This window comes from Equus przewalskii, chromosome 15 (assembly GCF_037783145.1).
Source record: "Equus przewalskii isolate Varuska chromosome 15, EquPr2, whole genome shotgun sequence".
Lineage (NCBI taxonomy): Eukaryota > Metazoa > Chordata > Mammalia > Perissodactyla > Equidae > Equus > Equus przewalskii.
Window position 1 is genome coordinate 49,567,185 of NC_091845.1, and position 15,000 is coordinate 49,582,184.

A 15,000-nucleotide genomic window follows, 5' to 3' on the forward strand; every position below is an offset into this window, starting at 1 on the left:
CTGGAGGGAGATATATATATGTAGACAATCATTCATTGAGGTAGTTTCAGAATGCTTACTATGAATAAAGTGTTATTATATGGCCTTTAAAATACTGTATTAGGATAAAATGTAGTTAACCATCTCTTTACTTGGGTATCTATTCAACTTATCTAAAATTAATCTTTCATTTTATTTTTGTGGATTATTTGAGTTCGAAGTACTTGTCCAAATGTATTGAAATTTATAATTAATCTTCAGCATTGAAACTTAAAGTAATTAGAATGTTGAAGATATGAAAGCTATTGTAGAAATGCTCGTTGGGCATCCAGTTAATGTTTTCCAGGAGACATTGTACAAATGTTGACAAAAACAATCCTTATTCGACATCTGCTTAGATTCAGTGTTTAAGCTATCTTTTGAAATATTGCAGTGGAATTTTTATGTTTAACTTTTAGCTAGTAACAGAGCTTCTGGAGTAGTTTGTTTCAGTTTGTTGACAACTCAGAAAAAAGAAAAAAAAGGAAAGGAGTGTCACCTGTTGAATCACTGGCAACATTTCCTGTTGCATATTGGAAATTTAAGATAGCTCCCAGCTGTGATTTCTTCCTGAGGTGCCAGCTTTGTTTCAGACTCTCTCTCTGCAGTTGCAGACCTGACCATAAGCTAATCTAGTACAAGAATTGCTTAGAGTGTTATTAGATTATATTCTTTTGGTGAGAATTATTCCCTCATCACTTCCTCTTTGTTATTCTTAGTAAATAACTCATTTAGGACTAGTGCTGTTTCCTTTTGACATATTACACAGTCTTTTTTTGATCCAGCTCATAGTTGGGTTTTTCCTCTTATAAGCTACTCAGTTAGCTTTTGAGTTAGAAGTCACATTCTGTAGGAGGATGTTTGAAGCAAAGTAAAGTTATGCAAAAACTGGTGACAAAATTGTGATATTACTTTAACAAAATTGCTTTAACAAAAATCAGTGAGATATTTTTAGATAAAAAGTTAAAAATTCAAATACTTAAAAATGAAACAGTATATACTACTTTACAGCAATCTTAAGTATTTGCATGAATGAAGCATTTTAGAAGCCACGTAGTTTTAGTTGAAAATTGAAACTACTCAAACTGTTTACTTCCAAAATTAGAAGGATTTATCCAGATTTCTAGAAGGAGAGAAAATACTAGCACCTCTAGGCTCTTTTTATACTGTCATTAAGTATTTGAATTTTTCTTTGCACGTGATCCTTCATTTACAAAATCAGGGGTAGCATTCTAAATCTAACACTTTAGCACTTACTACGTGACAAATACTATTGTAAGTATTTAAAATGCATTGGGTCTGGCCCAGTGGCGCAGTGGTTAAGTTCATGCGCTCCGCTTCGGTGGCCTGGGGTTTGCCAGTTTGGATCCCAGGCGCAGACCTATGCACTGCTTAGCAAGCCATGCTGTGGCAGGTGTCCCATATATAAAATGGAGGAAGATGGGCACAGATGTTAGCTCAGGGCCAGTCTTCCTCAGCAAAAAGAGGAGGATTGGTGGCAGATGTTAGCTCAGGGCTAATCTTCCTCAAAAAAAAAAAAAAAATACATTAATTAATTTAATCCTCACAAAATTCTGATTGGTTTTATTATTATCTCCATTTTACAGATGAAGAAACCATTGCAGGAAAAATTAAGTAACTTCCCTAAGGTTACACAGCTAGGAAATAGCAGAGCTTAGAGTCAAACACGTGAAGCTGGCTCCAAAGTATGAGCATTTAACCACTCACTATGCTATACTGTTTCTCAGTCTTTTCCAACTTCCCCATTAATAGCTTGTTTTTCTATAAGTTTTCATAATTTTGAAAACACTTTCACATCTTGATTTCTCACAATAATCTTATAAATTAGGTAAGATAGGTATTATTATTAGCCGTATTTACAGATAAGGAAACAGATGAAGCTGAGAGATAAATGTCTAAAAGGTATCAGAACTGGGGCTCAGATTCAGCTATTTAAAGCCACTGTTCCTTTTGCTGTACCATACTACCTCCCAAAGAGGTGGGCTTTGGAGACTTACAAGTGTGGCTTTGATTTCTGGCTCTTGTAGTTGCTTGTTGAGTAACTTTTTCAAGTAACTATTCTGGGCTTCAGTTTCCTCATCTGAAAAATGGGAAGAATACTATCTTCCCGTCTTGCAGGGCTGTTGTGATGATTAAAGGAAATAATGCATGTAAACCTCAGCATAATGTTAAGCTTGCAGTAGGCTATTTTATTGCTGATTAATAAGTTGAAATAGTGAGAATAAAGGTAAAATAGTCTTTTTTGTTAGAAGAAATTTATTAAGATAGGTGTTCTAAAACATGATTGATCATCAGAATCTCCCAGGCAACTTTTTCAGTGTATAGATTCCCAGGTCTTACCTCATACTTGCTAAATCTGAATCTATGGGTGTTCAGCTCAGAAATCTGTATTTTTTTTGGTGAGGAAGATTGGCCCTAAGCTAATATCTGTTGCTAATCTTCCTCTTTTTTTCCCCCCTCCCCAAAGCCCCAGTACATAATTGTGTGTGATAGTTGTAAGTCCTTCTAGTTCTTCTCTGTGGGATGCCACCACAGCATGGCTTGATGAGCAGTGTGTAGGTCTGCACCTAGGATCTGAATTGGTGACCCCTGGGCTGCCAAAGTGGAGGGTACAAACTTAACCACTATGCCACCGGGCTGACCCCAGAAATCTGTATTTAAATACACATACAAACACTCTCTCTCTCCTTCCCAAGGGATTTTGATAGCCAGTCAGGCTTGGGAACCATGAATCAAAATACACAGAGGATCCTATCCTGGATGGTCATTTTTTTCTTCTTATTGAGATATAATTGACACATAACATTATATTAGTTTCATATGTACAACACAATGATTTGATATTTGTATATATTGCACAATGATTACCAAAATAAGTCTCGTTAACATCCATCACCACACGTTATAAAATTTTTTTTTTGTGATTAGAACTTTTAAGATATAATCTCTTAACAACTTTCAAATATACTGCATGGTATTAGTAACCTTAGTCAACATACTGTACATTATATTCCCAGGATTTGTTTATTTTATAACAGGAAATTTGTACCTTTTGACCACCTTCACCCATTTTGCCCATCCTTCACTTCCGGCCTCTGGCAGCCACCAGCCTGTTCTCTGTATCTCTGTAACCGAGTTTAATCCAGTTATTATATTAGAAGTTATAATAATAAAAGCTTTTATTATAAAAGGATATAAAAAGTCAATATTTCAAGTTTTTATTTCTGTCTTCAGAGTTCTATATATGAATATGTCAACTTTAATAACCTGGTCAAAAGACTGAGCCTTAACCTAAAATATGAAAGAGCCAGTTTTTACTGTTAAGATTCAAGACTTTATTTGATGATACATGCCTAATGTGGGATGAAATAGTTTTAAAACTTTAGAGGAAATACGTTTAGCTGTTTGAAGAATTCTTTCATATGTTCCTTGTGATTCTTTTTCTTTCCTTTAAAGTTTCCATAGCCAATTCTTAATTGTCCATTCAAACATTGGATGGTTAGCATTCACAGATAGTCTCTAATCCTTATTTTCTCCAGTGAGATTATCCCTTTCACAAAAAAACATTGCCTTAATTTAGGAACAAACGAAAACTAACAGAGCCCCTGTAAGACTTAAAAAGGACAAAAAGCGGGGCCGGCTCTGTGGCCGAGTGGTTAAGTTTGCACATTCCGCTTCAGCAGCCTAGGGTTTCACCAGTTCAAATCCTGGGCGCAGACGTGGCACCGGTCATCAAGCCATGCTGAGGCGGCATCCCACATGCCACAACTAGAAGGATCCACAACTAAAAATACATAACTAGATACCAGGGGGCTTTGGGGAGAAAAAGGAAAAATAAAATCTTTAAAAAAAAGAAAAAGGACGAAAAGCTTAATCTTTATTTTTTAATTTTTAGGTTAAATCTTAAGAGTTTGATTCATCTTTCCTCACTTTAAGTTGTTTTTTGAAGTAGACAGGGAATGGCACAAATAAAGAAAAATAAACTTTTTCCTCCTGCTTACTATCTGTTCATTTTTCCATGCTTCTCATTTGGCCCCAAATCAAGCAAGTAGAGGGAATGAGGAGGAATAGGAACAAAAGGCATGAATATGTTCCACAAACTGGGTAATTTTTATGCTAAAATACGCAACTGAGTGAATTTTAAAAAATTGTAGTAAAATACATGCAACATAAAATTTACCATCTTACCATTTTTAAGTGTACAGTTCTATGGCCTTAAGACATTCACATTGTTGTGCAACCATCATCACCATCTATCTCCAGAACGCTTTTCACTTTGTAAAACCTGAGTGCATTTTTAAAAGATATTGAAATGTTTTAAGATTGCTGCATGAGAACGGAATGTGGATGGATTTAGATGCCCCATAATGTCTGTAATAGACATGTTGCTGCTTTGCTGGGGGAGCATGGGCTGTCACAGGCCTCAGAAGAGCTCAGAGGAGCAGATGTCGGAAGGGTTCACCATGTAGTCCTCTAGGGCATCAGAAGATCAATCTGAATTACCTTTCTAGCTTATTTGGCTTTGGTTGTTCCACGTGTTTGGGGGAAATGCAATTGGAGAGTTGACTTTCAGTAAAAATTACCTGAAAACATAGAGTGTATCAAATTTCGGACACTTAGGCAGCTAGCCTCTCAAAGGGACAAAGATGAGGGTAGAATGAAAGCCAGTTATGGTGTCTTACCACAGTCAGTTTGGTGAAAGTTGTAACGAGTGTTCCTATGAGAAGAAATTGAAGCCTCTTGAAGAGTTTGCAAAGTCTTTTAAGGTATTACTGAAGCCTGGAATATTACTGTTTTCCTAGTTTTAGAGTTGAAATCATGAAGAAAACATGTTTTATGCACACTCTTCAAGTGGAGGTCATCAGAATATTGTTTATTTTTGACCTGATGATCTGAGAGTCCTTCCAGGTCTACAATTCTGTGATTTCTTTTGAGATCCAGTACCCAAAGAATTCATGGTCATAATGTGTAGATCTCTTAAATGTAAAGAATCAATGACAAGCATAGAAACTGATCCTCTTTTATAGGAGTTTGAACACTCCATTTGCTGGATTCTGAGACTCCTACGTGGAGCAGAATTTACATGTATGAATATTTATTTAGTGTGCAAACCTACCTCTAATAAGGAAGAAAGAAAGCTCTATGGCTGTTTAACGTTTGCAACTTCTAGAATTAAAGATTTCCCTTTTTTTTTCTCCTCTAAGCCCCAGTACGTAGTTACATACTCTAGTTGTAAGTCCTTCTAGTTCTTCTATATGAGCCACTGCCACAGCATGCCTGCTGACAGATGAGTGGTGTAGTTCTGTGCCCAGGAACTGAACCTAGGCCACTGAAGCAGAGTGTGCCAAACTATAACTACTAGGCCATCAGGGCTGGCTCCAGAATTCATTTTTTTTTTAATTTATTTTTTTGAGGAAGACTACCCCTGAGCCAACATCTGCTGCCAATCCTCCTCCCCTTGCTGAGTAAGACCGGCCCTGAGCCAACATCCACACCCATCCTCCTCCACCCTATATGTGGGACACCTACCACAGCATGGCTTGCCAAGCGGTGCTATGTCCACACCTGGGATCTGAACAGTGAACCCTGGGCTGCCAAAGCGGGACGTGCGCACCCAACCACTGTGCCACCAGGCCGGCCCCAGAATTCATGTTTTAAAATAGCTTTATTGAGATATAATGCACCCATTTGAAGTGTACAATTCACTGTTTTTTGGTATATTACACTGTTAATTTTTTAAGTTGTGGTTAACATATTTATAACAAAATTTGTCATTTTAACCTTTTTTTGCTGAAGAAGATTTGCCCTGAACTAACATCTGTGCCAGTCTTCCTCTATTTTTGGTATGTGGGTCACTGCCGCAACATGGCTGACGAGTGGGGTAGGTCCACACCTGGGATCTGAACCCATGAACCTGGGCTGCCGAAGCGGAGTGCGCCAAACTTAACTACTGTGTCATGGGACCAGCCCCATTTTGACCTTTTTTAAGTCTACAATTCAGTGGCATTAATTACATTCACAATGTTGTGTAACCATCACGACTATGTGTTTCTAAAATCACCCCAGACAGAAATTCTGTAACCAGTAAGCAATAACTCACCACCCTCCCTCTCTGAGTCCCTGCTAACCTCTAATCTACCTTGTGTCTCTATGAATTTTCTAATTCTAGATACTTCATGTAAGTGGAATTATGCAATATTTGTCCTTTTGTGTCTGGCTATATGTCTTCAAGAGGTGTAGCATGTATCAGAATTTCATTCCTCTTTTTTTTCCTTTTAAATAACTTCATTCCTTTTTTATGGCTGAATAATATTCCTTTATATGTGTGTGTGTGTGTGTGTGTGTGTGTGTGTGTGTGTGTGTGTGTATACACACACACACACACTACATTTTTTTAAATCTATTTATCTGTTGGTGGATACTTGGTTGGATTTCATTTTGCTGCCTAAGAGAGGTAACAGCCATTCCAGGTATCTAGTAATGAGAACCAGAAGTTTGTGGTTTTTGATTACGGATTAGCAGCCTGAGAAGGAGGATGCAAAGGGAAGAATTGTGCTTAGTTTAGAAGATACTGTCTATTATTATTGTTTTGTGGAATGATAATCATAATAGCTTGATAGAGCTAGTGATCTTCTCATAGTTATTTTGCTATTTTATTTGAGTAGTTTATTCATTTTTAGGCCATGGCAAATTAAGGATAAAAAACTTTTGGCAAGGATAGCGGTTTTTAAAAATGCAAAGAATTACTATAATCAGCAATAATTATGGATGTTAATACCATCTTTCATTTAAGAATAGGTTTTTTTTTTTTTTTTTTTAAACCATGTGTTTTGAATGTCTTTCATTCAGTAAATGTTTATTGAGCCTCTGCTCTCTGCAGGTGCTGTGTTAGCGACAGAGGATATGGAGTGGACAGATCTAACATTGTCATTTCCTTATGGAGCTTAGATTCTAGAGGGGAAAACAGACACTAAACAGATAATTACGTAATGGACTAATTTTTTGATTTTCAGCTCATATTTTTTCTTCAAAATTAATATCTACATTGGGGCTGGTCCAGTGATGAACTGGTTAAGTTCCCATGTTCCTCTTTGGCGGCCGGAGGTTCGCCAGTTCGGACCCTAAGTGCGGACCTATGATTGCTTGTCAAGCCATGCTGTGGCAGGTATCCCACATATAAAATAGAGGAAGATGGGCACGGATGTTAGCTCAGGGCCAGTCTTCCTCAGGAAAAGGAGGAGGATTGGCAGCAGATGTTAGCTCAGGGCTAATCTCCCTAAAAAAAAAAAAAAAAGGGTCTACATTTAATATGGCCATTTTCTGTCTTGAAATCTGTGATTGTCAGTGTATGTCACAATCAGTGGCATTCTTAGAACTGAGGAAATACAGTAATATATTTATTTACAACTGTATTAAGTGCTTTCAGTAAAAAGTAAATGATTTTATTAAAGAGTGTGTGACAGGGACTTGACATGTTTGGGCACTTTGGGAAGGCTTCCCTGAGAAAGTGCCCTTTCAACAGAGTTTTGAAAGATGAGTGGAATTATGTAGGGGAAATTGAGTTGTCAGATGTGTGGAAGAGCTTTCCAGTCAGAGGGAAGAATGTGTGACAAGTTTTTGAGGCTAAAAGAGATGGAGAATTCAAGGAATAACGATGACAGCTAACATTTCCTGAGCTCTTATTATGTACCAGGCTCTGTTCTAAGTTCTTTAAGTGAATTTAATCCTCATGACAACTCTGTGAGGTGGTCTGCTATCATTATTTTGTCGCTGATGAATCCAAGGCATGGAGAAGTGAAGTAAGTTACTCAAGGTCCCGTAGCTGGAAAGGAGTAGGGCTGAATTTTGCACTTAGGCTCCTACACTCTTAACTGTCATGCCTCCTGTAATATCACTATTAACACTAACGTGGACAGCAAGGAGGAGAGGAACCAGAGAGTTAGTCAGGAACCCCATCATATAGGCCAGTGGTTCTCAACTGAGGGTGATTTTGTACCCCAGGGGACATTTGGCAGTGTATGGAGATACTTTTGCCTCTCACAACTGGGGGTAGGGTGTGCTACTGGCATTTGTGAGTAGAAGCCAGGAAGGCTGCTAAACATCCTACAATGCACAAGATAGCCCCCTACAACCAAAAATTATCTGGCCCAGATGTCAGTAGGACCAAGATTGAGAACCCTGATATGGACTCTTATCGACTGTATTTAGCATTTTGGTATATGTCCTAAGAGCAGTGGAAAAACATTGGAGGGTTTTGTGTAGGGGCATGACAAGATCAGATTTGTGCCTTAAAAGGATGACTTTAGGGGCTGGCCCCTAAAGTAGTGAAGTTCGGTGTGTTCCTCTTTGGCAGCCTGGGTTCACGGTTTTGGATCCTGGACATGGACCTACACACATCAGCCATGCTGTGGTGGTGACCCACATACAAAGTGGAGGAAGATTGGCACAGATGTCACCTCAGGGCTAATCTTCGTCAAGCAGAAAAAGAGGAGAGTTGGCAACAGATGTTAGCTCAAGGCTAATCTTCCTCAGGAAAAAAAAAGGAATGACTTTACTGCATGTTGGATGTTATATCAGACATTATAAGAGACTTTAGTGGATGTGGGGAGATGAGTCATGAGACTTGCAGAGGAAGTGGTGGCTTAGCCTAGAATGTTGACACTGGGGATGATGAGAGGTTGTTGGACTGGAGAGGTAAGTGGTAGATGCTCAGTGAGTGGCTGTGGTTGGGTTGCAGAGAGGGGAAGTTTTGGCTTGTGCATCTGGTGGATAGTAGGGAGCATTAGAGTGGGGAGGAGGTTTGGACAAGGAAGACCATGCATTTATGTTGCAAGTGCTGTATTTAAGGTGCCTGTGAGGCAACTAAGTGGAGATTTTGAAGAGGCAGTTTGGGGCTATAGATCAAGAGCTCAAAGGAGAGGTTTGGGTGTAGATAAATATTTGAGACTTGTGAGCATATAGAAATCACATTGAATTCTGAGCACATTGAAATCATGAGTGTGGATGAGATTGTCTGGGGAGAAAGTATAGAGTTGAAGATAATCACTCCTCAGGCAGAGCCCTAAAGAGCTCCAAGATTTCGAGGTCAAGTTTTGAGTCTTTCTTCTTTCTGACACTTTTTGATCATCCTATGTGTTTAGTTCAGATCGTTCTGTGCAAATTGGATTTGTCCAAAAAATTAATCCACAGGAGGCAGAATTACTTTTAGTCAAAATACCTTGAAGTGTTCTCAGTGGTGGTACAAAAAAACTTATAAAAGATTATAAAATGTGAGTTAATTTTTCAGAGTTATGGAAAGTGAATGTTTTTCTTTCTATTTCTACCCAGTTAAAAAAAAATCAAAAAAATAAAAAGTCTCCCCCTTTGCACTTACTGTTTTTATTAGATAAATCCTTTGAAAGAGCAAATCTAAGTTGTTGGTGTTTTTAGTTATTTGGGGTTTCTTCTAGTGGCATTAGTGCATGCATTCAGTGAATTCCTGTAGAGTACAGACCTCTCTCCATTTTTTTCCCTATTCACTCACTGGAACTAAGGCAAAGGAGGGTGGGAGATGTGGTTGAGGCAGCACCCCCACCCCCCCTGCCCCCATGCAGAGCCCTGGCTCTGTAATGGCCAGCCTTACTCACAGTATCTCGCTGCTCCTTGATTTGTTCCTCTAACCATCATAAAAGGAGGATTATTGAGCCCTAAGACTTAGTTTTGTGTCATTGTGACTGGAAAATATTTGGTATAATGTTCAGTCATAATCTACTATTCCTGTGACATATAGGAATTTGGAGACAAAAAAATTCAAGTAGCACAATATCATTAACCTAAATGTGAAGACATTATTGGCAACACCCCTTTTTCCCCCAAAAATATTTCTACTCAGACTATGATTCACGTTTTCCCCTTTGGTTAGATACGTCATTGCAGATCCAAAGTTTAAATTTTCCTGTGCTATCCATCTATTAGGTTATATTCAGACTTCAATAATAAAGTCTCTAATCTTAAACTTCCTCTCTCTTTCCAAAAGAATATTTTGCTATCAAAAGGTCTCTGAATAAAAGGAAGATATATTTGTTTGACATCAGGAGAAAATGGGTTAAAATTCTAGATTTTATCTAATATATATTGGTGTTTATGCTCAGAAAAGTTTGTATAGTTGGTCTTCAACTACCAAAAGCTTAAAAAAAAGTGGTTAAATATAGTTACATTGTAAGAGCTAGTTAAGAAAAATGGTACCTAAAATTTTCTACTAAAGGGGAAGTTGCTAGGAAATTAAGTAATGATTTTTATTTGTTAATTTGGAATCCATAGCAACACAATAAATATTATGTCTCTTAATTTGTCTTTCAGTGTTCTTTGGCATGAGTGTCATGGAAGAATAAACAAAATTAAACACAGTAAACTCTGAGTCTTAGCTACCTGAGTTAGTTATTTTCCTTGAATGTTTCACTTTCTACAATTTTGTATTTCAGATTTCTTGAAATTAAAGCATAGTCTGTAAAGGTCCAGACTATACCTTCTCTTTCTTACTCATGCCAGCTGCAAGAGTTTTATATTATGGACGTACATGCAGGCTGGCACTTCCATGCTTAGCTCAATTCAGTGCATTTCTGTCAAATTATGAGAGTTTTATTTGCCTTTCTCTAAAACTGTTACATGATCACAGCAGGACAAAAGTTTTAAACCTAGAGGTTTTCCTTGTTTTTAGTGTGTTTTTATGCACTGTTCTTTTTGAAAAATATTAAATGCAGAAATGTTTTAGTAATATAAGTACCATGAATACACCACCCAGCATTAACTGACGTCACCATTTTGTGACAGTTGTTTCAGATCTTTTCTTAAAACGTTAAGGAGAAAAGGGGAAAGAAGACATTATAAACCAAATTTAGGGCCCTTTGTTTCATTCCCTAGGCCTGCCTATCCCCAGCTTCCCAACAGGGAACCACGGTAATAAAATTGTAAGAAATCCTTCCTCTCCATGTCCTGAAAGTTCTAATGCGTCTCTGCATAAAAATACTGTTTCTTGGGTTTTTGTATATTGCTTTCTAAGTGCTCTACAGGCACCGGGATGTGAAACAACTAGAACCATGTGGGAAACTGCCAGAATACTATCTCAGTACGGCTGGAGAGAGCTTGGGGAATGGGAGGAGATGATGCTGGGGAGGCCACAGGGGCCAATCATGAAGGCATTTGTATACTGAGGATTTTCAATCTGATTTCAGAAGCTGTGGGGGAGCTATTGAAGGATAAAAACTGTTTCAGATTTGAATTATAATGTAAGTGCTTTAGCCACCATGTGAAGAGTGATGGGTAGGAGGCAAAGAACTAGTTAGGAAGCTGCTAGAGTCATCTTGGTGAGAGAGGATGAGAACGTGAATGAAAGCAGTGATAGTGGGAATGGAGAGGAAAATTGGGATAGAAGAAATAGTAGAGAGATTGAATCTTGACGGGAGCTAGGTAGGTAAGATTTAGTGACTGAATGTGGAGGGAGGGAAGAAAGGAGGAAGGAGCCTTATGATGATTCTTCATTTCAGTTTTTGGGTTTTGGGACAACTGATGGGGAATATAAAGAGGACGCGGAAGTTTAAGGGAAAGTTTATAAAGTCAGTTTGTGATACATTGAATCTGAGGTTCCATTGGGACAGCTTCAGTGTTTAATAACCAGTTGGATCAGGACTGTGGGAGAAAAGTCTGGATTGGACATAAAGATTTACAGACTATCATATCACCCAGGGAGGGAACATAGAGTGAAAAGAGTGAGATCAAGCCTGGAAGCCTTGGTTATATTAAAATTTAAAGAGCTAACAGAGAAAAATGAGCCCATGAAGGATTCTGAGGGAGAGAGGCAGAGAATCAAGAGAAAAACAGGAGACACTACTAGTATTGCAGAAAGCCAAGAGATGTGTGTTTTAAGAAGGAATTGAGTGGTCGATGATGGTGGAAGTCCAGAAAGGACGAGTGAGATATGAATAGAAAAATTCTGTTGGATTTGGTAGTTAGAGGTCACTAGTGACTGTTGCATGAGGAATTACAGTAAAATGATTTGGGCAGAAGCCAGAATGCAGTCATTTGAAGGGAGTGGAAAGTGAGGAGGGAGGTGCAAGAAAAGTTGGCTATAAAGAGAAGACAAGGCAGAATTGAACCAGGATGGGATTTATTTTTTGTTTTTCTTTGTTAAAGATGGGAGAGACTTTGACTTATTTCTGATGAGAAGAATAAACCAATAGAGGGAGAGTGAAGACAGAGAAGAGAGTGATAATTGAGACAAGGTCCCTGGAGTTCACATCATAGCATGGAGGATGTGTGTGTGTGTGTGCGCGCGCGCGAGTGTGAGGAGGGATATATATGTTTTATGTTTATATTGTTATATTACTTAGTTGTTAACTCTCTTGACTTTGAATCTTAAGATGATGGATTCAAACTATTTTTTAAAAAAAATAAACTTGGGAGGGCCAGCCCTGTTGCCTAATGGTTAAGTTTGCATGCTCCGCTTCGGTGGCCAAGGGTTTCACCAATTCGCATGCTGGGTGGGGACATGGCACTGCTCATCGGACCATGCTTGGGCAGCGTCCCACATGCCACAACCAGAAGGACCCACAACTAAAAAAATACACAACTACGTACCAGGGGGCTTTGGGGAGAAAAAGGAAAAGTAAAATCTTTAAAATAAACAAATAAATAAAATAAACTTGGGGCTGGCCAGGAGCGTAGTGGTTAAGTTTGCGTACTCTGCTGTGGTGGCCCAGGCTTTGCGGGTTTGGATCGCAGGCATGAACCTACACACCACTCATCAAGTCAGGCTGTAGCGGCGTCCCGCATGCACAATAGAGGAAGACTGGCACAGATATTAGCTCAGCAAGAATCTTCCTCAAGCAAAAAGAGGAAGATTGGCAATAGATGTTACCTCAGGACCCGTCTTCCTCACCAAAAAAACCCCCCAAAAACACCTTAACCTTTTCTTCGTTTTTTGTCAAAATGAAATTTGACACATAGATTATATTTCAAGGAAACAGCACTGTCCAGTGGATTAGTTAGACCCTGCCTTATGTATAGACCCACTGGACAGATGGGAGAGTTGTAATAGAATTAGCCTTAGTTAAGTTTCTGATTTGGGATGCTACTGGGAGCCACAGTGAGTTTGTTTTAGCCTGTTCTCCTGTGTTTATTTAGCCGAAGCAGTAACAGGAGCCTAATTTAAAATTCAGAAAGTGTAAGGATGCTTTTGGGCCTTGGGCGTTATGAAATCTATAATAGCTAATTGTATTTTATTTTGCGATGTTTTATCTCGCTCATTCCTTGGTGTTTCAGGCAGATTAATTCAACAATATGTAGTATGGAATAGCAAGGATGGGAGGAGAGTTGGAATGGAGAAAGTGAAGTTAGAATTAGGAAATGAAGTATTCTAGGTGAAAATCGTAAGAGCCTGCTTGGAAGAAGGGGAGTGTGTTGGAATGGAAATTAAAGGTTAGATTCAAGGGATAGTGAAAGGAAGATTTGGTTAGGAGTAGGAGGCTGTGAGACCTTGGGTTTTGAACAGGTGTGACAAGGGTTGCATTTCTAGAGATTGGAAAATAGGGAAGCAAAGCCTATTCACTGGGGGAAGATGAGGTTGCTTTTTTTTTTTTATTCACTCAGTTTATGGCAAGAGATCTACCAGATAGAAATGTAGGCTTTGATTTTGCTCAGAGCTTGAGCTGCTAGATTTGAGTCATTCTCATTGGCTGATAGTTGAAAATGTGAGTAAAAAGATGAAAGGGGAGATGGTACACAGCAAAAAGAGACTAGCTACATTTGGGGTGAAGTCGTGGTCGAAGGTCTAAGAGAACTCAAATAGTGCAGTTTCACAGAAAAGAGAGAATCCATGCTCGTTTGAAAATCCTAGGGTAATTTGTCCAAAGTAAACTTTTATTATTTGTCTAAGGACGTGCTCTTATCTTGGTGTAAAAAGATACAAGTTGTGGCAACATGGCTAAGAGCATTTACTGGAGTTGGTTTCTTAGGATGTGGATCTCAGCTCCAATACTTACTGACTAGGGGATATTGGGCAAGTTACTTAACCTTTCTGTACCTCAAGGGCTTACTTAGTGGACTAAAGGAAAATAAGCACCTAGGTTTGCTAAGTAAGTGCTCAAATGACGGTAATTATATTAGTGTGAGGTCTCATCTTCCCCATCATCTTGCAAGTTTGAGTTTTCATTGAGAAGAGATTATTCTGATAACATTGTTTAATTTTATAAATATTAAGAACAAAAGTAAGGTTCCCCTTTAATAGAATTAGTACAATTTGAATTAGATCCTGATATATTGCCATAAGTTTAATCATTATTTCCCAACTGTGTTCCTTGGAGCATAATCCTTGAAGAATTTCTTAGGGTTTATTTACTAATGTGGTCAGGTAAGTCTGAGAAATGTGCTTTTATTTTATTCGTTTCTTGGAGATTTATAACATATTATTAAAGACTGGTTAAAAAAAGTGTAACCTGGCATTTTCCAGACTTATAAGATCATAAGATTCACTTTCTCCCATTTTTTATATTGAATTTTATGTGTTGGAATTTTACTTACTTTACTGTTTAACTTAGGTGTTATATTTTTTATGCACTCAATCTCATCTGTTTAAAAATGTTTAGGGGCCAGCCCCGTGGCCAAGTGGTTAAGTTCGTGCGCTCTGCTTTGGTGGCCCACAGTTTCACCGGTTCAGATCCTGGGTGCAGATCTAGCACTGCTCATCAGGCCATTGCTGAGGTGGCGTCCCGTATAGCAGAACTAGAAGGACCTGCAACTAGAATGTACAACTATGTACTGTGGGGCTTCGGGGAGAGGAAGAAAAAGAAAAAAAAAGAAGATTGACAACAGATGTTAGCTCAGGGCCAATCTTTACAAAAAATCAGTTTAAATTGAGATATAATTCATATACTGTAAAACTGACCATTTTAAAGTATACAGTTTTAGGGGTTTAATATATTCACAAGG

General features: G+C 38.4%; 1 protein-coding gene across 50 annotated transcripts in view; it reads left to right on the plus strand.

Moving 5' to 3' along the window:
• LRRFIP2 (LRR binding FLII interacting protein 2) overlaps positions 1-15,000 on the plus strand; it is a 112,038-nt gene that overhangs the window by 20,448 nt on the left and 76,590 nt on the right. The gene's annotated exons all lie outside the window — the stretch shown is intronic.